We start from the raw sequence: 26,364 nt of genomic DNA, 5'->3' as shown, positions 1-26,364 counted from the left end.
GATGTTACAGTGCTAGCAATTGTTCTCCCCTGTGTATTTTTGACTGCTCTGTCCAATCTGAACTTAAAATGCATGGTGGAGTTTTCCTTTCAGAGGAAACTGAATTCTTTAGGAGACTCCCCTCTCCACTGGAAAAAAAAAAAAAAAAAAAAAAAAAAAAAGTACCCTGCTCACTGATCTGCCTGAAATTTGCTTTCTTTGTAATAAAATAATACACTTTCTGATCACCTTTTAGCAGAGAAAAAAGGAAGTATTTCAACTAATTTTACCAATGCTGGGTAGAAAGTTAGAGCAACAAAAAATTATTTTATTGTATGCTAATCATGCTTGCATACAATCCAGTGAAACTGTGGCACTGTAGCCACAGTTAAGTGGCTACAGCCATAGTTAAATTAACCATTCTTTGGGCATCACAGTAATATATCTATTAGGACTAAATATTGAGAAAAGTATTGGGATGTAAACTAAACCTTCAGTTAACTATAATGCAGTCAGAAGACAGCTGTGGTTAAACATACTTTAGATTTAAAAATGTGCCTTTAAGTGAAGAAGGATAAAATTTTCTGTAGTTAGTTCACACATTCAGTTAACAGAAATGGAAGAGACAATGTTTTTTAAAAGACAATGTTTTTTAAACTTATTTCCTATGTAATGTCACAACTTTATCAGAACAAAATAAGAAATAAAAATTGCTTGAAAGATGGATGGGATATTAATTTGATCATTAAAAAAATTAAAAGGAACAGCATAGGATCTGTTTATAAATTAAATTATGCCAGTGGCTGCAGGAGGTATCCTTACCCATTTGTGATCCCTTTCTAACTGTAATTATGGCTGTGGTTGTTCTCTGCTGAGTTACCTAGAAGCTCTTTGTTGCAAGACTTTCTCTAGCTTGGTTACTGAACTTCTGACACTACAGCTAGTGACAATTGCCCTTGATTGAGATGGATGCAGCTGAAGACTATGCCTGGGGTTCAAACGGGAAGAGACTGAAACCACAAAAATCCACAGGAATTCCGACTAGCAGATAAATCTTGCTGTGGCATAAAAGACAGAAAACTGTGAGTTCATTTGAAGATAATATTTTGGCAAAGGGACCTCCAAAACATACTGAATATGAAAAAGAAACACTTTTTCTTCCTGTCAGACATGACACTGATTATGTACTACTGTACTATACTAATCCAGGGCAGGTGATATGTTGTACAGTCCAGACAATGAGAGCTATGATCAGATAACACTGTAACATCGTATTAATTAATGATGGACTATGGTAGAATTATTAAAAAAGGAAACACACTTGGATGTCCATATTACTGTTAAATGAATTAGCTATGTTTAACACTATATAGGCAGTCTGAGAAGAATGTCATGCTTATTATACTTTTCAGAAACATTTAAAGTAGAAATTCAGTACACAGTGTACAGTTGTTTCCAAGGAGATGAGGATGAATTAAGTGTATCTTAAAAAAAATTAAATACATGACTGACATACTGCATTGATAGGAATTAGTGAAAAGATGAAATGCAGTCCATTAGAAGTGGATTTTTATAAAAAATATTGTTTTAAATAAATACTTTTAATTATGGATGGAAGAGATCTAAGTAAAAGGACATTATGGGAGCAGGTTTAAGAACAGGAAAAGGAAAAATGAGATAAAAGGGTAGATGAGGTCTGAGTAATTTGGTGAAACTGATAAGAGACAGAAATAGACTTTCAGATGATTGTGGTTGTGGAGCATCTATTATGTGGATGAAAATTAGAAGATTATTTGAGGTGTGGAATTATTTTACCTGTTGTATTCTGGAAAGATGAGAGAGAGGCAAAAGGGAAATTACATCCAGAAAGAAAGAGTAGTGTGGTAGAGCTGAAGACAGTGAAATCAGGGGCTATTGATCCTGTTAAAACTGAGAGAAATTAAATTACTAGGATTTGATGAATGAGCAGAGAGGATTAAAAATCTGTCCCAAGAGCGATGGACCAACTACATGATACCACTGGAATATGTGCCCTATTACAGTGTTTCAAGAAAAGGGTGAACGGGACCACATGGAAAATGAGAGCTCATCCATGATGCAGAAAAGGCTGCTGGAACATAAGGCTACAAAGCACTGCCTGCTTTGCTGACACAGGTTTATGGCTGGTCTTGAAGATAACAATATGTCATGCATATCTGTTCACAAGATAAAATGAAAATAAGCTATCAAACAAAATAGAAATGATTCTTGAAACAAGAGGGTAGAGGTGACACTTCGTAAAATTAAAGCTTCACTTCTTTCTCTCCAGTCAATTCAATCTTCTTTTCCACTCCATTCTACAAGTCCCCCCAGAACCTATTCCACCCTCCCAAAAAATCAACACAAAGCAAAATTTTAGTGCTAAATAAATTAAAACCATAAAGCAAATCAGAAGATCTCGATCCAGATCATGATAAGTAAGAATATGAGTAACATGTCTTTCCACTCAAAATTTTGTCTGAGACTTGCCTCACAAGCAGATAAAGTTGGCTATATTTCAGAGTCACTGGATTGTTTTTTCCCTACTTTCTGTTTGTGGGAATTATTTTTAAAATGAGTTAGTCCAGCTTTAGAAGATATAGTACTTTCATCGGTCAGGATCTCTAAATGTCCCCTTGCTTCAGGAAGCAGAACACTGGCTGTCAACATCTGAAAAAAAAACCCCACATTTGAGACTGTCCCCACAGTCTTTGACAGTCGGGTCTTTCTTTTCTCTTCATTTGAATATCTGAATTGTCCTTTGCTGGAAGGCTTTGCTAATGGTTTAGAAGAGAAAGCTCAGTGTCAGCTGTCTTCCTGTGAGTTAAGCTTTTGAGAAATCTAGTTTGTATAAAAAATGGTAGGATAGGAACAGATTTGATTAGGATGTTTACTCATTCCAGTTACATTTTGACATATGCATGCTTAATAAATCTATTGTCATGGCAAAGAGATGTCATTAGTGTGCAGGTGTATTTGAAATCTGAGACCTTATCCGATCAAAAAATGCCAAAATATCTTTGAGAAAAATTCTGAGATATATTTGAAAAACACAGCAGAAAAAAAAGTATTTTGAAAGTATGTAATTTATCTTAGGCAGAATATAAATGATTTTTTTTTATTATTCTAAAAGAACTAATTCAACCGGTCAATTTTTAGAGAGCTGATACACATAAATTATCTCACTGAGTTAGTTAATAGACAGAAGCTTACACATATTGTAACTGTACTTTCATTGTTTCTGAAACCAATATGAATCAATTCAATTCATTTGTATTCATACACCTTAAATGCTGAAACATGGAAAACAATGAGATGTCCATCATCCACTCTGACTAATGGTCTGTCCAAGTGCAGTTCTCAGGAGCAGAGCATTTACTTTGCTCTACTCCCACGGGAATAATTATGAATGTTGCAAGAGAAGAAAATGGGGAAAAGAAATAGGACAAAACTTAGAGATCTCCCCACTGTGTGTTCTTAGCCCAGCTCTTGATTAATTTGTTATTATGTTCAGTTTTAATTTGATAAGAGATATCTCCATTGCTTGTAACCAATAACCGTTTAAGAACTTTTTCCTACTATGTTATACTCCCAGGTATCCTCCACTTAAACTTTTATCAAGATTACTTTCTCAGATTTCTTTAATTTGTTTCAAAAAAATGATTGAGACAGCATTGGAAAAAAAAATCTATTTGCAGTATATTTTAATGCTTTTAACAATGTTTATTTGTTTCTCTAAGGCTGGGAGACTAATCTGAAGAAACTAAGCATACATCCATATACCAGAGTGCTGTGTCATGGGTAGCATCCCTGGTGGCTTGAGAAGCATTATAGCTCTGTTACCTTAAAATGAAACCCAGCATAATTGAACGTATATTAATTCTCATATCTCTGCTAACTCATTCTGCAGTAATTTATGTGTCTTGAGACAGCACTGACTCGTGTAATACATAGTCCAGGGTTGCGAGGGAGAGATCTACCTAAAATTCTATATTTAGTTATCAGAAGTGAATAGGGAAAAAAGTTTTAGCACAGTATAGCTGCTGAAATGGAAAGGTGGCTTTTGTTCATGTTTAAAGCAAAATAAGTTCAGTCACTTCATAATGCTGAAAAAAGAAAACATGAAATAAAAATAATATAGAAAAATGTGAATCTCCTATTTGAATGCACTTTCTGAAAACCTTGACATGAGCAAATTCAGCCTGCAATGAAAAGGAAAGAAATCAACACTGAAAATATATAATAACTTTCTCAAATATTAAAGGAAATATCAAATCACCATCTGACAATACTAACATGGAAATAGATCTAACCAAGGGCTTCAGAGCTCAGACTGCCATAACAATTTCCCATAACAATTTCCCATAACAAGAGTGGCAGAGACAGAATGGCAGAAGAGTAACATATCTTTTAGTGTTTCCTTTGTGATAGTGCTCAAATCCTAATGTCAGTATGCCCTCAAAGAAATTGTCTTGCAACATACCACCAAACTGCATTCTTTAAAAGATAAATTCACTGAAAGATGTAGGTGGTAAAGAGTAGATCAAGTATGACAGGAAATATTACTTTTATACAAATTGTTCCTTAAATGAAGTAGTTGCATAATTTTGCTTCTACTAGATTTAGTGAATATTTTACTAAGGACTTGACCGTGAATAGAACAAGGCCTGTTATCAATCATGTGTAACTGAAGAATGAGAAATAAGGGCACTGGAAGACATATTCTAAAGAATCTTCCTAAAATAGTGTAAGTTTCCAAACATACACATCCATTTTTACCTTGTATTCAATGTTACTGTCTCCATAGAAGAGTTAGCAAAATGAAACATCCAGATGCTTCTCGGCTGCTTCAGGACACAGTCTCGCAGCTTGCCTGAAGTTTGCCTTTTCAGCAATGTAAAGCTATGTAATTGCTTTTGAGAGGTGTGGGTGATTAGATAAAAGGTATTCTGCTTTACTCCTCTGGCAGAGAGGGGTAGAGAAAGGAAGGGAAGGGAAGATACTAACATCTTTTAAAACACTGAAGATACTAAGTGAATAAATGTCAGTGTCCGTAAATGCTTAACGTGGAGCTTGCACTTCAGGTATTAATATATCAAGAGAATTTATCTTTTTTCCTTTCCCCATCTAATTTTATCACAGAGATTATTTTTATTTTTATTCACTGATAAACTTTGAAGCATGACAAGGAATTGACACAAGGAAAGAGAAACTTTTGGTGGTTTTTTTTGTGGGTCTGTGTTCTTTGATATTTTCTGTGCAAACTAGAAAGAATTTCAATATAGCTTCAGACATCTATTCCTATCTCACACCCACTAATTTTTCCCTGTGCTTCAAGCTCAGTTTGTCAAGCTTTGCTTTGTATTTAATCCATTAAATTCAGTATTCACATAAGTATTGCTCACATATGTTAAATTCCTTGGACAATGGTATACTTTTCAAAGGTGGACAATATTGAGTGGACTGTGGTTTTGTGCATTTGAACATATGCAGGTGACTAAAGCCAGACATACTTTTAAAAGTGAAATGCTACAACTTTAGCTTAACATGCTAGGCACTGGTGTCTTGCTGGTGTAGCTTCACAAACTTTCTTGCCCTTGAACAGTTCTTGTCCTTGAACAGGAGTACATGTTTTCCACTTGCTCATAAGGTTGAGTTGAATTTTTTGTCTCTTCCCTCTCTCAAGCTTTGTTGACAAAGAAAGAAGTAAATCTGAGGTGGTACAAGGAAAATATCAGTTTCTGAATGCTTATGCATTCTAACTTCCTAGCCAATAGCTCTGTTACACTTTTAAATATTTAAAATTACAACTAACTTTACACCCCCATGATAATTTGCAGAAGGGTGCCACAGATGGGAATATTAACACAGTAATGATTTAGCAGCAAATCAAGATTCATTAATGACTAGCAGCACTTAGTCAATCAATTTAAGGATTTATAAAATAATTCAGTAAAATACGTTATGATTAAAACAGCAACATAACTACAGATTTGAAAATGTCAAGATTCATACTAACTTACTATGAAGTATCCTAAATCAATATATATACATAAACACAAGATGTACAAACACACAGACAGACAAAAGTATTTGAATCCAGTGAAATATGTAGGTACCCACACTCGTGAAAATAACTGTGCATACCCGAACACATTGGTAGGTAGAGAGGTGGGTGAGAGAGAGGCTAGCGTACAGTTAAAATTTCCCTCTTCTCGAGTTTAGAGTAAATATTCACAATGCATTGGCATTCTTCAACGAGTAATATAATTGAGACTCAAGGGGTTCTACTTCGCTCTGGCCCTTTGTCAGTTTTGACAACAGATGGTACCTCAAGGAGTTGATACCTGAGAGGCCCCCCAACTCAGAGGAGATGGTGGTCACAGGCCTGATGTGATCCAGGAGAGCTCAGATGGTATCGCTTAGGGATGCTCTTTACAGGGTCCAAGATAACTGACTTTCGTCAGCTACTCCACTCCCGGCCAACTTGAGTGATGACATATTCTAGTGTTTTCTACCAGTTGCACAGGCCCAGGACTTGCTGGATGTGTGGTTCTACTATCACCCTCCCTCAGTCATGTCCCAGGTACAGGTGTACCAGGCTGTCAGGAGGTGATTGATTATTACTGCTCCCAAGAGATAGGGAGAACAGGAGCCAGGCATGTCAAGAGGGTGCCTTAATGCTCTGGTCCACTGCCATTTGCAATCCATACCACCCTAGGTTGGTATGTGGCCCAGAAGGGGGTTTGGAATCACACCAAGCACTGAGCGGCCCAGCGAAGGCAGGTGGAGAATTTCACCACCACAAAGGCCAGCCTCTTTCATCAGCTCTCTTCCATTTTGGCTCCAGTAGGGAAAATAGAGTCCAAACATAGGCAACAACCAGATGGAATGCAATCTAATAAATAACTTTGGACTGCAGGGAAAAGATTGTTGACAGAACAAGAGCTTCCCAGCACTCCCCAAGACAAAACTGGTACACAGTTCACATTAACAAAGACAGAAGGGTGGAGGAAGGAGAGGCACAGTCACGGTTGGCCAGTAATAGAGGATGGAATATCCCTTCTATTCTAGAGTTTGTCCTCTTTTTGTTTTTCCATGGATTGTCATCACTATCAATCCAGTCAAGTTTCTCAATGCAACTGACAAGTCTTTTCACAGAGGGCCTGCCCACAAAGTCAATAGATTTCCCTATTCCTGTATCCATTGAATTGGTCAAGTGTTTATTTTTTGATAAAGCTTTGAATGCTAATATATCAAATTCTGAAAAAAAGAAACAGCAATTTTAATTATTTCCGCTTTGATTTTCCCCTTTCTGCAACACACCTATGTACTTTAACTCCCTTTGATTCTATATGCACACGGAATCTTATGTGCTAGCCGCTCTGCAACTTTTCCTATCACATTGTCAGCCAGTTCTGGACCATGAAGGCAACTGAGAACAGAGAACGACTGAGTAAGTTATGACTATCATTTGGAGGGTAGTATGATGCTGTGCTAAGGGATGCTGGGAAGAAGGTTAGTAGAAAGCAATGAGAAGAAACATTACATGAGTGCCAGAAGCACAAAAGTCAAGTTGCCCCAGAGAATCATTCTGTTCTACAGTATAGGGACAGGTCAAGCTGCAGGCACATTGCACTGTTGTTCCAAAGATTTCTGCATCATGTGTAGCTGTTGTTGAAGGTTTCTAGGGTAGTTAAAAGCTGTTCCTGCTTATTTCACTAGTTCTGGCCCACATATTGTTTGCAAGTTGCACCATCTCTAATGTCCTGCTATTTAAAAAAATAGTCTGCTTAATAAAAAGGTAAAACTATTATTGGAAATAGTTGTCTAGGTTGATCCCAAGTCTCACTGTTATTATTGATGATGCAGAGTGGGGCAGTAATAGTAATGATGGCCTACTGTCCTTGAAACAGAAACCTGACCATTTGATGATTTTATCAAATTTAGTTTTCATGCCCATAAAATAAACCACAAAACTGAGATTTGAGACCAGGCTTCTATTGTGTTCACCCTTAGCTTTCACAGGGTTGTTTTTTCTCTTCCTTATGAAAATGCTTCTTCATAAAGAAACTGCAAAGTACTGCCAGCTCTATGTGATAATGTGCACAGCAGCAAACTATCAAATACTTATATCAAAGGGGGTAATGAGAACAAGCTAAGTAATTGGACTGACCTGAGTAGAAAGGATCTAGCAAAATTTTGAAATGCCATTTCAATTTGCTGTAACTCTATATCATGCTCACCAGCATTCCTTCTGCAATTGGATTTTATTCAGTGTAATTGCTAGGAGGCATCCAGACTTGATAGTGAGGTAAGTATTTGTGACAGTGTTAGAGACTGTGATAATGGTAATGATCATCTATAAATGGAAAGCTGGCTATCAGTTGTAGTGATTTAAAGATGTAGGCATAAAGTAAGAATCAGAGCTAAAGGATTTTTTTTTTTGAGGAAAGCTTTTAACTTTTTTTTTTTTTTTTTTGCTTAGCTTGAGCAAATAGCATAGGTATTATTTGTATGGCTGACTTGTAAAAGCTAAATTAGAAGAATTTTTAAGATACAGATTAAAATCTACTGATTTCATCGTAAAACTAATGGTTGTATAGAGAAATCATACATGAGTTTTGTAGAGACTGTTCTTAAATTTGGCATAAATTAACTGTTTGTTCAGCCAATGAGCAAAAAGTGTTTCTTCTCTGTTATCTTTTGTTAATCTCCCATTATTATCTTACTAAATGTCATTTTAATAACCTTATCTGTGGAATGCTAAATTCACTAATTTGTTGTTGAAAAATGAAATGCAAAGACATACAAAAAAGAAAGGACATGACAAGAGAAAAGCACAGGACTAAAAGAACAATAAAAGAAAGTAGAAAGGCAGTGATAATAATCAAGAGACATAAGGTATAAGCAAATCTATTTTCAGAAAGAATGGTCATATTGCTGATATCTTCCCATTAGGAATGCATGACTCTGACAACCAAGTAGTATAAAGAAATAATCTGAAACTTAGAAGCTGCTGTTTAATATTGTTAACAATAAAATGAATTTCTCAGATGTTCAGTATAAACTGCGTTCCCAAGTCTGCTCGGGAGAGCTCGTAAGTATTGGAAGGTGATGCATGTCTGTAATTCCAGCTAGCTTTTTAACTCTGAATTTCCACTAATAGAAAGGTCAGAGAGTAGGGTTGACACGGAACACTTCAGTTCTCAAAGAGCTTGTTACCTAGGGCCTTCATGGTGTGTAGAGCCCAGGCAGCTAAAGAGTGCTAGTCCCACCCTTTGCCACTGCTTCTCTGCATGGCCTCAGGCAAGTCATTTAGACAAGAGACTCAAAGGCATCTATGGAGATGCCTCACCTGAGTCGGGGTTTCTTCTGTCTACCTGAACACAGAGATAAATAATAATTTTCTGCTTCATAGGTTTGTAGTAAGAACTAATAGCTGATACTGGCAGAGTGCTTAAAAGTACTAAATACTTAAAGCTGATATCTTTTATGAGCTGATCACTGTTTTATACTTTCATGTACGACTTCACTGCCAGCTCACAGATTTGTGTAGCTCTAGGCAAAATGGAAAACATCTGCCCCTCATACATATGCAGTCACCCATAAAATGACATTCAAAAGACATTTAGCTGCCTCTGCTACTTTTGTCATGGGTAGCCATATATATTTTATCTTGTAAGCTATATCCAGCTTTATGCTGAACTGCTTCAGACTAATTTCCCCTCTCCTTTCTGGGGATATATGAAGTACAGGAAAAGATTCCTGTACTGTTTTTTCAAATTTGTGTTTCCGCAACAGAAGCTGCAGTAAGATTTTCTTAAGAGAAGAAAGGAACATCTGAAACCACATCTGTCCTCATGTATCATGAGTAAAATTGGAAAAAAACTGAGAAACAGAAATAAGGAGGCAGAATGCTGGAGGGAATGAAGGTCTCAAAGGTACAAGCTCAGAAAGAAATTAAATTCACAGACACGACCAGAAAAGGGACAAGACTGCGACTAATAGTTGTTAGGTTTCTTGATATTTATCAGAGGGGGGAAAAAAAAGTCATAGAAGAGAGGTGAGAAGAGATATTACAGCAAGACAATATCAGTGTTTTAAAGAAACTAATTGGAAAGCTCAAAGCAACTTTGATGTTATTGCAAAGAAGAGAGAGGCCTGAGGCACAACATTCAGATTTGATCTAAAATCCCTCTTATCATGCTTGCTTCCCAAAATGGCTATTTAGGAAGTGATTTAATAATGTGCATCATTTCTACCTGTATTTTTTTAAATCTAGAATATTGTTTGTAAACATCATACCTGCGGGAGATATGGACATGCACACGACCGATATGATCAAGCCATGCCCATTAATTGAAGGTAAACAAGCCCTTTTATAATGCTTTGTCCTGTGCACGCGAACAGTACGTGATACAATCCCTTAGGATTGGATAGTTAGCTTTGTTCACGTGCTTCAAGCCTTCTTGCGATTGGATAATAAGTGCCACACCAGCCTTGCTTAATGTCTTTCTCTGCCCAAACCCATTTCCTGGAGTTGTTTGTTTGTCGAGTTTTTTGTTCTCCCTTTAGGGCTATGTCCTTGTCATGTCCTTGCCGAGGCTGAGGCTTTTCTCAGTCTTGCTCACGTGCAGGATTGCTCATATGACCATTATCTTGCAGAAAGTCCTTTAGGATCCCTATACACACCTGTGAAGGTTTCTTTGCTTATTTACATAAAAAGTTATAAATAAAACAGGAATCTCAAAGTTAAGTTGATAAATCTCATATACTAAATAATTTATTTTTTATAGTAAGTACTGAAATAGTGGTAGAGATGTTGAGAATTGCCATCAACTATCCCAGAACAAATATTTCAAATACTGAAAAATTAATGTACAGTATAATTTAGAACATACTTTTTAAAAAAGCCAACAAACTTTCATATTTCAGGCAAAATTTTGCAAACCTGATAAAACCTAAACTTGTAAGAGATGAACTTACACAACATTTAACTTCAAAATGTCCAATTTCCTTATAAGAGCTGTAGGGAGAACTAAGCACTTTAAAAGGAAGTATATGTAAACTAGCTCAAAATCTCCAATAGAAAATGTTGAGAAGAAAGTGATGTCCTTACGCATGTTGCACCTAAATTGAATCTAGAGGTTGTGACTACTGCACTGAATCACGTCTGTTCTTGCAGAAAAAGATTTTCTTAATGTCAAATCTCAAATTCGTGGTTTGCAGCAGAAACTTAAACCATTATCTTCCAGAGAATTGAGAATCATTGCGGAGTATTTTAGATGCAGTCTAGACTGGTGGGAAATTTTGTATCTAGAGTGAATACTTTTTTGAGGCAAAGGGCAGCTAAATGCTATCAATAAATTTGGCAGAGAAGAAAGGATAAAATTTCTACAGAAAAAAAAGTCTTGCACCGTCTCTCTGTTGTATATGGGCCAAAGTATGTGCATATGGATCCAAGTCTAGCAATACTGGGGCTAGAAGAAGGTGATGTGAATTTATGTGGTTGGAAGAAAGGTCTGTGGCATGTTATTAAATAGTCAAATTAGAACAGGCCAAAGAAATCCCCTGAGCTGAAAACAAATGATGGATGAGCATTATGTCTTCTTTCCCTGACCATAGTCTCCATTAAGCGTTTCCTTATGGTTGTTTTTGGGGACAGAATACTGAACTAGACAAACTGTTCAGCTAAGCTAATAAGGCTATTATGGTTTTGAAATTTGAAAAAAACCTATATGACTATGTTTATATTTATGGCTATGTGTGTATTTACAGGAATCAAACTCAAGGATTGGCACTCTTGCAGACAAAATTCAGTGGCACATGGTAGGAAGGGATTTGTCCTGCCTAGATTCTACCAAGGAACTTCTGCTGACCTGTTTTTTCCTTGTGGAAGTCTTAAATGGTATTTTCTACAAGAAATTAAGTAGAAATATCATGGGTTTATCTACTTCAGAACTTGAACAGTTCTTCATAGGTGAAAGCTTCTCTTCAAAAGTGTATGGCTACTTCATCAGAAAATCACTTTAACTCCAGCAGGTGGACCCTGAGTTACTTACCCCTCTTCTACTACCTCTTTTGGGGAGACTGGATAACTGGATGGAAGTTTCTTCCTAATTTTCTTTTATTTTCAGGTGCTGGATGGTTGTATAACCCTCAGATTTCTCATCTACTCCCAGGACCATTCCAGCTCTTGCTTAAACATGAATTGGTTCTTTTTGAAGATCAGAGTGTAGGGATTCATTCAATATGCCTGTAGCAAAAACATACTGATTTCATCCTTATTTAAAATATGCAGGCATGATTACTTAGCATGTAATGTGAAGTGTTTGTATCAGTAGGGAGAAGTGTGTACATTTAGGTTCTTAATGTTTCTTTTTTGAAAAAGATTTATTTTAGGGCAGAACTCTGATCACTTACTGTTACTGAAATTTCAGTTAGAATATTCTTCCTGCTTGTAATGCTGAGAGGTTTGGGGGATAATTTGCATTGGTCCTTCTATAGCCATTTACTTAGATTTTGCTTCTGGAGAAATCTGCAAGACAGGAAGTAATGTGTTTCTTCATGAAGGCAGAAAACAGTGGATTAACAAATGAAATTTCATCTGTTACAAAATGCCTCTACAATCTACCTTTGCCTTTCGGTGGTATAACATAAAATCCTTTATCCTTATTTCCTCATGAACTTTGGTCCTCTCTTTCCCTGTTCCAGTCAAGTTTCATTTGTTAAATTTGAGAAACTACAGCATTCTGCAAGATATTAGATCAGGTTTTGATTTTTAATTATTGAACTCATTTTAACTAGTGTTTTATTATCCTGTGTTATGTCTCTTTGGGAGGAGAAAATAGTGGTGTTCCAAATTGCCATAACAACAGGCTGCACTCCTTAAAACAAGATAAGCTGTGTGTCAAAGTAAAACTGTTGTCATGGTAACGGGTTGCATATTTAAAGTGCAGTAGCCTGGTTTAATCAGTCAAATTGGCCCTTTTCAAAAAATCTACTGTATAGGCATTCTTACAGTAGACAAGAAGAAAATGTAAAAGTTAATAAAAAAATAAGATCTCCCCTTTATGTTCTTTTCCTCAGTGATAGCTTTTGATTCAGAAAGGTCACTTAGTCTGCTTCTTTCTTGCAACTCTGCAAATGCTGGATCCTGTATTTTATTTTAGATTCTCAGAAATTCCTTTCAGCTGTTTGTGATATGTTTCCCCTAAACAGGTTAATAAGATATTAGCATCTAAGCATGTAGTTGCAAGTTCATAAAAAACGCCTAGTAACAATAATACATATTTATAACCTCTGTGTTTGGGAAGACTTAAAAAATGGCAGGTGAACTTAAAACAATCCCTTAAATCAGTATCTGCTATTTTTATGACCTTCATGATTAGATTGTCAAAACTAAAAGCTGTTTAATCCCTTTTTCAATTATTTTTTTAAAATTAATTAATTTATTTGAAGAAAATATTTATGCACTGAAAATTAGTTTATTTCTCTCTGGGCCTGTCTTTTAAAATTATATTCCGTATTTACAGCATGGATGTCTGTTGTACCATACTTAGCTGTACTGTCATGTCAGATTCCTGTCCTTTTGGCCCTGAAAGCCTATGAACCATCAAGAAAGTGACATTTAAACCTCAGAAGAATGCAGAAAAGCAAAAAATGTAGCATTTTAAAGGCTATACATGCACCCACGATCACTACATGGTTCTTTTGAGATACTAGTTGATACGACAGAAGGTGAATAGGGTACATAAGCTGTACAACACTGTTGCACAAATCCTAGCTAACCTCCCAATGTCTCTAGGAAGAGCTATTACCCTACCTTTCCTATAATAAGGATTTTGAGTCAGAGAGCCTGACTCTCAGTCTTAGTGGTATAGTTGCTTGTCCTATTTCTTTTTTAGCCTAGAGAACATAAAGGTTGCATAGGGAAAAAGACAGATTCTGTAGATTTGGAAAGGTTTCCTTCTCATGAACTGCCTGTAAGTGCTGCATTAAGAATTGCAGCAAAACTCTTAGAATGGAAATGTCTTCTTTTAAGAACAATATTCATAATTTTATTAGACTAAGTAGAATATTACAGATGTCTTATTGCTATTTCAGGAAATGGTAAAAAGAAACCTATGAAATTTAAAGAATTACAATCTTTTTGCATTCCCCACAGAGAAAATATATACTGTTTCTATAATGTTACAGTTCTTTCTACCAGTTCCATTAAGTCCTACTGAAAAAGAAAAAGCAGGATTTCAGAGAGGCTTTGCCATTTCCTGATGCAACATCTCTATGTAAGATAGTACATATCCTGGTGAAAAATGAGGAAATTTTCCTCAAAAAGCTGTTGAAAAGTTATTAATTTCTAGCGCAGAACAAATGCAGAAAACAACTAATACAATTACAGAAAAGGTTCAACAGTATTTTACACTTGCATATCTCATTGCTATTGTGTTATGATTATTTGAGGGTGACATCACAGCTGAGACTTTCAGAAATTAAATATAGCTATCTGCTCTATTTTCTAAGTGACAAAACATTTTTCTCCAGCTCATGGCAATAAGCCTCCCTTTCTGCAGCTTTTATAGTGTTACTGAAACAGTGTTTTGCTATTGATACATGAGGGTAACTGCTAACACTAGTTGGCCAAAGATAAATTTGAAATATCAGAACATAATCAGTTTATGATCAGCCCTAAGGTCATTGATTCAGGCTTCAAAGGTGTTGATGTGACACGGTCTGGAATCCTTTTTTCCCAGCCACAAAGAGCATTTTTCTAGTCATTCACCTGAGTGACCATCAGTTTTAGAGTCTGAATGAATCACATCACCCTCTGCCACACTGCAGCAGATGTCGAGGCCTGTGGGTTGGCCTTCTTGTTTAAGAATAAATCGGACAAAAAGTCAAACTTTTTTGGTACAGACAACATGGCTACAGCAGAGCTACTGTAAACTGAAGTAGTCACTGCAGCATGAAAATAGCTGCTCTCGAGAATCCTGGTCCCAAGTACTACTTCGCTACTGCAGGAAGCAGATGGTTTCTGAAAGCTGACTTGGAGGATATTTTTATGCTGCAGCTTACGAAGATGATGAGCGAATCTGCAGTAATAGGGAGCTCAATACAGGCTGTGGTCTGTGGGAGGGATCCTTGGTGGAGATGCATGCAGGTATTTTATCTGAAACTATGCCACAGATAATTTACCTGGAGCTGAACAACTCCCTAATGCTGTCCTTGCATTAGTCCTGAAGCAGAAATTTGAAACTAGTTTGCAAGTGTTGGTATAAGTAAAGGTATCCTTTAGCTGTGGTGTAAGTACCATCTCAAGATGGGAAACAAACTTGCCTGCTGATTGCCACAGCATTCCCAGACAGAGAGAAGGACCAAGACCAATACTGCAGCATTTCTTCAGACTGAATGACGCTTGAGTGCAACCATTTTTAAACTGAATAAAACCCAAAACTCCTCAGCATGCTGCCTATAAACTAGGATGTGGAAAGTGATCTGGAGATAAGATCCAGCTACTTCAGCCAACGAGAAACCAGGCACCTCATGCAAGCCACTGAGGCTTGCTCCCTGGTGAGCAACTAAGAGGTGTCCCCAGATTCACAGGAAGATACATGTTCTCAGGAAAGGTGTCCTCTAGAGGCACCCCCTGCTACACTGGGTGCATAAATGGTTAGTTTGGTCCAGACATCTAGTAGAGATGGTGTCAGTTAGAGAAGAGCATCTGCCTTAAGAAGTTTGATGGACATCCCATCTCACTCTTAGGTGACCACAGCACTGTCATTTGGATCACACTGTGTGTCCCTCCTCTCTGGGCCTCCAGCCTATAGCCTGTGTGGGCAGCTCTGTCTCACTGGGGGTCATGGGGAGAGGCCCAGGGCCAGCCCCCAGGCCTGCAATGGCTCCTGCCACCTTGCCAGGGCCCTTGGGCCATTGCTGTCCCCATGGCCCTGCCTGCTGTGCCCACCCCAGGCTGCTCCGCTGGGGAGGACAAGGCCCAGGCCAGGTGGCTGCAGGGGTAGTCAGTGCAGGCTCCTCCAGGACCAGAGCTGGCAGCATGCAGCCCAGCCTGGGGCTGTGCAGGGCAGGGGACTTGCTGCTGTCTGGTTTTGCAGACGGGAAAAGAAAGATCACAGTAGAAATGTAAGTGGGAAGGAGCCTGGAGGTGACAAGGCCCTCCACTGCAATCTCCTGCTGCAAGGAGGCCTGCCACAGAGCCCTGCAGTGTGCCCAGCATCATGGCTGGGCGCTGAGCAGAGCTGGCGTCACGGTGCTCTGGGCCACAGCAGGTGAGATCCCCTTGGGTCGCGCTCATTGCCCACATTATTTTGTCTCTGGCACTTTCCAATCTGTAGGTATTTATGTGTTTATGTTGTTCATAGTGAAATCCTAAAGATTAAATAACATAACAGTTCGGTCTGACATTTACTGTATGTTACTCTTTTTGTATTTATATATTGAAATAATATTGCTGTACTGGCAGTATGGAAACTTTTACTGATGTGACCAGGAATACATATTTGGGCTTGAACCTTTATATTTTCCCAGATTTATATTTCAACAAAATAAGCTCTTGTTTACACAAGAGGACCTTTGTTATTAGTGTTCTGTTCAAGTCTCAGTTAGCAGCTGAGCTCTGACAAAATAACAAGCAAAGAAGTGCAGCCTTCATAGCGGTTCCCTTTGTGCTAAGGACAGAAGCAGCTGTAAGGCACATTGTCTGGTCTGCTTCTCCCAAGGTGCTTGCCGCACGAGGACTGGCTTACAAATAAGCCTGCTAGTTTTAGCTGGCATTTCTCTGCTGGTTTACCAAATGGCAGCCACAGTTGGGCAGGTAGGACCTAACCCCGTTCTTGTCCTGGTCTTCTGTTCCTCCAGCTGCAACCTCCAGTCCAGATGGAGTCTGGCCTAGGACTGCTGCAGTGGGTAATCTTTGTGGCATGTGTATGAAGGTGCTTTCTGGTGTACTAATGCACTGTTTCGTGGTATTTATTAATTTTTTAAAAAAACTTCTTAACTTTTGTAGTGGTGTTCAAATCTCTCCCTATAACACAAAGCCATTTGTTTGGGGTAAGCATAAGATTTCAATCTTTCACTTTAATGTGTTGCAGTATTTGTTTTTTCTAAACATAGCTGTTGCATGCACTCTCTTCACACCACACATACTTCTATCTTCTCACACATACTAGTAGCACCTAGGAAAAAAAGGGAAGTGTCAGTCTCAACATAAATGATTGACATGACTTGTACAGATTGCTGCTGCATGGCATCCTTCTAAAAGGAAGCTTTAAGCCTAAAGACATCACTACAGGTAAAGAAGAATTCTGTGTAGCCCATGAATAAAGCTGATCTGCATACATGGAGGAGGTTGGGTGTTTGTGGTGGCAGGCCTAGCATAAGTCAATAGAGAAGATAAAATAGAAATCTACTGTGCACTCCCAAATTCACTTCAAAATCCTGGTCTCCTCAAGGCAGACAGCACCATTTGTTCTGTGTAAGACACTCTGCTAGCTAGATGAATACATGCCATTAAACCTGGCATGCTATGTTTAACACCACTACAATATCAGAATAAATTCATCTGCAGTACTTTTCCTCCTCTTTTGCTCTTTCCCTTGGGCATTAATTAAATACAGCATTCACAAGCATGGCCCCTTTAGGAATGATTGTTTTTGATATATTACAAATCTCAATCTGTGAATGCATGGGATAGTTATATTAATTTCTAATCATCATTTTTTAACAGAGAGCAGCTGGGCTGCATCTAGCTAGCAATAGATATCTGTAGGAATTTAAATACTTTTGTCCATTAGCATGAAAATGCAGAACCAAATAGAATCTTATTGCTAGAATAGTGAATTTTATTTTTCAGAAAATATATGAGTAATCATAAAGAACTCAAAATTAGGCCATGCTCCTCCTGGAGACAAATGTTTATTATTTATGCTTAAAAATGAATGCCTCAGATGTTCATGCAAATGCATGTGAGAAGTTCATATGGTATAAAAAGATATATCCAAATGTGCCTGAAAAACACATAAAAGGTGAGAAACCCATCAGAAATATATAACATTTCTGTCAGAATGTGACTAGATTACAAGTCCCAAAGAAATAAAACATTTTACTTCTGTAAAAAGAAACTACATATGCAATATAGTTTGCATTTCATATTGTATATTTTTAATTCTCAAACTGAATTTCCTTGTTTGTGCTTTCTTCATTATTTTGCTTTCACTGGTGTTTGAAAGCACATTATTTATTTAGGAAAAAGCATACGCCTTTATGGGAGTAAATTCTGCTGCAATCAGTCCTTGACCTAGATTCCCACAGTTCTCAGAAATCATCTTTCTGAAGTTGTTCAGACTCCATTTCATAAGAGAGTGAGTTCTTGGAATGTAGTATTTAGTCAAAACTCAGTGTGTGAATCTAAATTGGACAAAACTCAAATTGTTCTACTCTCAAAAGCCATTTTTAGCATGTTCAATAATTACTTCACAGCTGGCTTTAATAATATGTGTGTTGGGAGGGAGCCAGGTTCATGCAATATTTAAATATATGTTTAGCAGGAAAATAAAATGCATTATTGCAATCTAATTTTTAAACCGTTAGTCATGAGACAGACAGATCGTGATTTTTAGTGCAGCAGTAGAGAGCTCAGTGAAACATACATCCTTTATTGCAAGTATCAAAATAACATAATGCAGTTTGAGTATTAAGAAAAATCCAATAGCTGGAACTGAAATCTCAGAGGTAATTTGTAGTTGTGGTTCTTTTTGAGATCTTCAGAAAAAGAATATGTGATATTATTTAAAGAAAAGAGGAAAATAGGAGCATTGTTTACCAACATCCAGTTTCAATAACTGGGTGGAAAGATTACTTAGAATCATATTCTAGTGCAAGGGAACAATTTCTGTTCCTTTTCCAGTGTTATGACCAAGTTAGGAATGAGAGAGGTGCATGATCAGGCTCAGAGATTAGGTGTTCAGGTCAGGACAGAAGCTGTTCCTGCAGTCTAAATGAGGTAAGATCAAAAACTAAGGAGAGTAGGAAATATGACAGTCCAAAGGAAGGCCAGATGGCAGCCAAAAGTAATCATTTCAGTGTATCTGTACCTACCGTGTCTAGAGGTAATATTTTAGGTTAAAGATAGAAAGATGAATGAGGAAAAGAATGTTTGGAGCAGGGAGCAAATTCACGTCTGCAAATCAGGAGCCACTTTCAATATGGAAATGGCAGAAGGCAAGCTGTGGATTCACAGAGAGGAGAAATAGGAAAGTAAAGTTCTGGTTCTCAAAGTGTTGAGAGGCTGACATGAGTTGAATTAGCTCTTCTAGTCTATAGACGTCTATGCTTTCTTCAGCCCGATGCCTAACAGGAGCAAGTGGAAGTGTAAAGCACCCATATGTATCTGTGTTGCATGGTTCAGGGAGAACACCTACATTCTATCATGTTTTTAGCTAATGTAAAAGTTTGAATACATGGGTTTCATTTTGTGGATAAAACTGGAGAAGCTGTATTGGCTAAGAGAAAATGATATGAATATCCTTGGTTGTGATATTTGGATTTGTTAATTGAGAGAACAGTGTTTGTTAGCAACATTTGCCATCTGATGATCATGTGATTGTTAGTAGTGTTTTGAAAGTATCTGTAGCCAAATATAACTCGATTTTTATTTCCACTGGCTTGACAGATGCGATTTTCACATAGAGGAGGACTCTACTACGATGTGCAGCATCTATAGCTGTATTGGGAATGTCTGCTTGTGTAAACACAGATGTTATTTTGCAAAAGTTTCTAGTTAGCTACTGGATAATGAATTAGACATTATTTTGTCACTTAAGACCTGCACAATGTTCTATCTACAGTATTGTGAAGGACTTTTGAACAAACACATAACAATGGAGAACTCTTTGGAATTTTGCCTCCCAGCCCTCGCCCCAATTTTTGCCATAATGCTCTCTCCGATAAGCCATAATGCTCTTCTGTGAGATGACATGCATAGCAGTAAAAAGAGGTAACTGGCATCCTTTTGTTTAAATTAAATTTCTTTGAAACATGGGATTATTGAATATGAAATGTCACAGAGATACAGTGGCTTCAGCAAAATTTTCACTAGGAAGGATTTTATTTTTAAATTCTGAGCCTTCTGGTAGCTTTTAATATATTTCAGAAAATAGAAAAGGAGTGTGAGAGTAAAGAAACAAAGAAAAAAATGGGTAAATTTGGTAACAATTCTTCATAGATATTCCAGCACATCTTTGATACCATGTTAAAAAAATACTGCTTTTCATTCTAATACAGATCAAAAGCAAGAAGGAAAACCTCAAAACTTGCCACAAAACTGAATATTTATCTTCCATGGAGCTTTAGTGTTAAGAATATTTTAAATAGGTGACATATCTTTTTGTGGAGTAAGAGGAACAGGTTGCTATAAGGGAATTTAAAGGAATTATCATATTTGGGATCAAATTACATGTATAATCACTAAGGAAATACAGAATGTGGTCTCTGAAATCAGAGTCAGTTCATGAACTGGAAAAGGAGACTAAGCATAAATTTTATTGCTCACATATATGCAACTTGTTCTTAATGATTTACTGTAGATATTTTTAAGATGAGTGGTCAAGCATGTATTAAAATGTTCAATTTTGTTGGTGTCATTTGTGAAGAGAGTATGATGGACAAGAATGGTTTCAGAGGAAAATGTGGTGGTTGAAACATGGCAATTAAAAACTAAATGATGTCTAGGAGTTATAGTTGAATTTTTAAAACTTCAAAATCTGTAATCATTTATTGACACAGTGGCTATCAACTATTTTATATTATCTGGCAACTTGTTAACAGCCTTTAGTTTAGGCAACTTAGATCCCAGTTCTGCCAATAAGAAAAAGCAAATAAAACCTTTATTGATCTGTGATAGAAATTGCACAATTTTGCTGACACTATAAATGCACAGAATCCACATCAGTTAGGCCATGACAGAAAGATATTCCTGTTGTAGTGGTTAGGAAGGGAATTTAAAAGCAAATTAACTCGACCTGAAAATGAACACAGAATCACAGAATCGTCTAGGTTGGAAAACAGATAACGATTATAACAGCTTGAACATCCAGATTGTTATTTCTTTGAATTTTTTTCTTTTTTTTTTTTTCTTTTTTTTTTTTTTCCCCCCACAGGCACTATACTTCTAGCACAAGATAAACGTTTGTTAGCTTTGAAAGTGATGGCAGGATCTCTCACACTTTCCTACTTACACAACTAATTAAATTTAAATATATAAGCACCTTAGAAGTAGTTAAACATGTATCTGGCTATGGGTTTCCTTAGTTTTTTGTTCTAAAAGAGTAGGTATTAACACTAGTGAATTCTTAAGTATGGTTCACTAGAATTTTCAGCCCTTTTCAGATCACTGTTTCTGCCAGCACTTTTTACCTTTCACTGTTACTTACTCATTTATGCCTAAACTTTTCTTAATTATGTTGATGGCTTTATATAGTATTTTGAAAGGCATTGCATGTTTTCTTTTTTTAAAGCTTTAAATCTCAGCCCATTTCAACTGGCTGATAATATTTTAGTGACCCAGACAAACAAAACCTAATAGAAAATTACATTACTTGATGTAATTTTTGTGAAGTCAATGGAGTCAAAGTACAAAAGAATTCTTATCCATGGCTTAGTGAGACTTACTTTTCAATGCTCTGAGTCAGGGTATGGTAAATAGCACTTTGTAGTCTTTCTGGTTTAGTCGGTCTTGTTAAGATCTTTTCTCCTTTGATGCTCAGAAAAAATATAATTCAATGTGTAATTAGATCTCTCTCACATTCATACACAGCACCTCTGCATATAGATACCAGCTGCAGTGCTTTAGAAGGGATAAGTAGTAGTAGATTTAGGATGCAAAAAAGCTTATTGCAATTGTTTCAGAAAGGGACATGAGCTTACCAATGATGAGTGTCCTTGACAGTGTAATTAAACCTAGTATTGTTGTTCAGTCTTTCAAAGTAATTAGTATATTACTTATTCCAATTTGTCCAGTGTATACTCTTGTAAATGACTCTTTAAACTCTGAGTTCTGAAGTCAGAAGCTGACAAAAATTCATTCTAATGAGGCTCATTCTATATGTCATAGACCATGACTATAAATGGAAAAAAGAAAATTACCCCACATTTATATTTTGTTAAATAGATACTGTGTTTTTAAGTATTCATCTGACATCATGGGCATGATTTCCATGCATAAGCATTGGGTATTTTCCTCCTAATTTTTAACTGCACCTCTGGCATTCCTTAGAATATCACACATATCACCGGAAGACTAAAAAGCTTTTTCAGTGTCCGGATACACTGCTATGTTATGCAAACACTCCATGCAGTTTAGGGCACTTGAGGTGTTTGTATACTAATGGCAAATGTTTGACCAAGTACTAGTCAAAGAAATACAGGTCATCTGTTGTCGAATAAAGCTCTGATGATGTCTTGTGAAGCACTCTCCTGGGTAAGTACAGACATTCTTCTCAAGATGGTACCAGCAAATTAAACTTTTCTGATCACTTCACCTTGTAGCTATACTCTCTAGCTGTATTTTAGTCAATTATCATGGTCCTGTGTGATTATATCACTAAACAATATTATAACCAATATATGAAAGCTGAAGAAGATAACAAACAAAATCCTAACTCTAAATACATAGTTCTGACACAATAATTTGGTTTATAGTCACATAAAAAAATTAGTCATTGATGGAAAACTAATACTATCTGCCACACAAAACTGTTCTGACTAGAGACTAATAACATCAAGGTCTTCAGTACTGCCAAGGTTTGTTTGGAGGGGAAGTTGGAATTTTTTCTCTTACATAAATTAAAAATTTGGCATAAGTTGTACGTGTGCAGTCTAAGGGCCTTATGTCCTTACCTGTCATTCAGTACAGACTGAGAATTAGACCTTCATCTTCAGATAGTTCAAAATACCAGTCTACTTCATCCACCTGTTAGGCTTCCAAACAAACATACGTGTTCTTGCTATCTTATAGAAGGAGCTCTGCACAAAAATGCTTGGTGATATCTTGATCTCTCTGAAAACACTCCTTAAAACCATATTTTGCCAACTAGGACTTGTTTAAAAAGTAATTTCTCCTAATTCTGTTTTGCATCTTTTAATAAATTCAGTAATGCCATATCATGTTTTAATTTTGTATTGTGCGTAACTGGCTGATTCACAAAAAGCAGAAACTAGTTATGACATACCACACCAAGTCAGGGTGTAAACTCTGAAACAGTTATCAGAACTTTATCTCCACGTAGTCCATGCCTCTTTCTAAGTTTTACAGGTGGTAACAAGTGACTCAAACACCTGTGCAAAGACTATACATAGAAAGTAAAATAACTGCTATGTTTCTGTTCAGAAATGATAAAATTAAAACACCTAATAAACAACCAAATTATCTGATGACGTCATGAATGGCCAAGCAAAGTTTTTGCATTCATATTGGGACATATAGGCAAATGCGTGTTATGAAGAGCTTCTAAACCTGCATGTTATTTGTGTGGTAGGTATAAATGATCACTTGAGAGCCATTATGGTCTATTATGTAAATAAGCATTTAGGGACTTTTGAAAATTTGTAATTATGATAATGCAGTAGCTCTAAATTGATTTTCCATAAATGTTTTATGAGGCATTTTTTAATAGCACCGTTAAGGTAATATCTTAATTAAAACTGTCTACCTTTATGTGACTAACAGATTTTAAACACACTGGAAGGATAATCTGTTATAAAGTATTTCTCAATTAGTTTTCGATTCTGATACAGCACTTTACTCAACTGGATATTCAGTGGGAAAAAAAGGTGTCAGAACATAGCTCTAATTTCAAGATTGAATGCTGTTACAACATGGACTTTAAAGGTCCAGCAGTTTTCTTTCTTGTTTCTCTGTTTCTCTGGGGGGAATATGTAAACATATTTATTTTGTATTGAAATATAAGATGGTTTATTATGGGGAGGGGGCGAGGAAGAGACATGTTTTACATTTTCACCTGTGCCATCCTTACTTCAGGATACTCTTCTTCAGGAAAAGAGGTCTGAACTAGGGTGTCTCCCTGGAAAAAAACATTCCTAAACCACAGCCCCATCTGTAATATCTTATGTAGATCAGCTGTCTTGGAAGGTGGCACACAGTCGTTTGGTTTCTGATGTAGCTGGTGAATAAAAATTAAATTGGGCTTTCTAAATTCTCTGTGAGAAAAAATAGGAACAGGTATGTCATATCCACACTCTAACACTGGGTAGTTCTCACTGAGAGGAAGTTAAAGTGAGGCCCAAGGGTATCAAAAGTGGCATTCTGCAATATGGAGTAAAGGATTCCTCAGCACAATTACAAAAATGCCTGTATTGTCCAAGAGTCCAGTTTAATCGTTCTAACAACTCTTACGTCTGATTCAATCAGACAAGAGTAAAATTAAAATATTGACCATCTTCTTGAAATATATCGTCTACTTACTTTCCTTCTTAATTTTGAGAAGTTAATCCTTCTACCTCTGCTAATCTCTTATACATCCTTTGAGAGTCAAGATACCAGTTTCAGTGCAGTCAGATTTTTCTATTTCTTCAATATATAGAAATTTTTAAGTGGGGAGGAAATATTATTTTATTGAGAAGCGTGTTGGGTCTGGCTGAAATGGAGTTAATTTTCCCCATAGCAGCCCCCATAGTGCTGTGCCTTGTATTGGTAGCTAGAAAGGTGTTGATAACACACCAGTGTTTTGGATACTGCTGAGCAGTACTTGCACAGCATCAAGGCTGTCCCTCCAACATTCCCCCCACACCAGTAGGCTGGGGGTGGGCAAGATCTTGGGAAGGGACATAGCCAGGGCAGCTGACCCAAACTGACCAAAGGGATATTCCATACCATATGATATCTGCTCAGCAATAAAAACTAAGAGAAAGGAGGAGGAAGGTGGGACAGTTGTTATTTACATTTGTCTTCCAGAGCAACTGCTATGTGTACTGAAGCCCTGCTTCCTGGGAAACGGCTGGACATCACCTACTGATGGGAGAGAATAAAATATTTTGTTTTCCTCTGTTTTGTTAAACTGCCTTTATCTTGACCCATGAGGGATTTTTTTAATCTTATTTTCTCCACCCTCTCCTGCTGAGGAGGGGAGTGATAGAGTGGTTTGGTGGGTACCTGGTGTCCAGCCAGGATCAAACCACCACAGTTCTTTTTGGCATCCAACATGGACATGAGGAATTCAAGATAACAATAGTCATTGGGTGAAGTAACATGCAAAACAGGAACTTAACATTGCTAGAGAGCGTAATGACTGTAAGGAATTTCAGCTGGAATTGTGTTGAAGGAATGAGGGGTGGATTGTGTGTAAATTGTCTACTTCTGTTTGGTGTTGTGATTATGTTGTTTTTATTTTGGTGTTGGGAATTGTTTTTGTTGATGAAAGTGAAGTTTGTGAAGATTGTGTGATGAATGTGGATTTTAATGGTAATTCTTAAATATGTGATTCACAGAGGTGAGGGGTGGAATGTATTGGGTTTGCATGGCAAGGTTTTGGTAGCAGTGGGGCCACAGAGGTGGCTTCTGTGAGAAGTTGCTAGAAGCTTGCCCTATGTCTGACAGAGACAATGCCAAGATAGACACACCACTGGCCAAGACCGACCCAATAAGCAGTGGTGGTAGCACCTGTGTAATAACATATTAAGAAGAAGAAAAAAAAAACCCAGAACTTCCAAAAGAGTGACAATATGTGAGAGCATCAACTATGCAGACACAAAGGTCACTGAAGAAGGAGGTGGAGGAGGTGCTCTAGGTGTGGGAGCAGAGATTCCCCTGCAGCTGTGGTGGAGCCCATGGTGAGGCAGGCTGTGCCCCTGCACCCATGGAGGTTAACGGTAGAGCAGAATCCACCTGCAGCCCGTGGAGAACCCCACGCCAGAGCAGGTGGATGCCCAAAGGAAGCTGTGTCCCCATGGAGACCCCACACTGGAACAGGCTTCTGGCAGGACCTGTGGAGAGAGGAGCCCAAGCTGTAGCAGGTTTGCTGGTAGAACTTGTGACCCCGTGGGGGACCCACTCTGGAGCAGTTAATGAAGAACTGCAGCCCATGGGAAGGACTCACATTGGAGAAGTTTATGGAGGACTGTCTCCCATGGGAGGGACCCCATGCTGGAGCAGGGGAAGAGTGTGAGGAGTCCTCCCCCTGAGGAGGACGGAGTGGCAGAGATAGTGTGTGATGAACTGACTGCAACCCCCATTCCCATTCCCTTGTGCTGCTCATGGTGGGAAGAGTTAGACAATTCAGGAGTAAAGTTTAGCCTGAGAAACAGGGAGGGATGGGAGGAAGGTGTTTTAAGATT

This window comes from Athene noctua, chromosome 4, assembly GCF_965140245.1.
Source record: "Athene noctua chromosome 4, bAthNoc1.hap1.1, whole genome shotgun sequence".
In the NCBI taxonomy this organism is placed as follows: Eukaryota; Metazoa; Chordata; class Aves; order Strigiformes; family Strigidae; genus Athene; species Athene noctua.
This window is presented reverse-complemented; position numbering follows the sequence as displayed.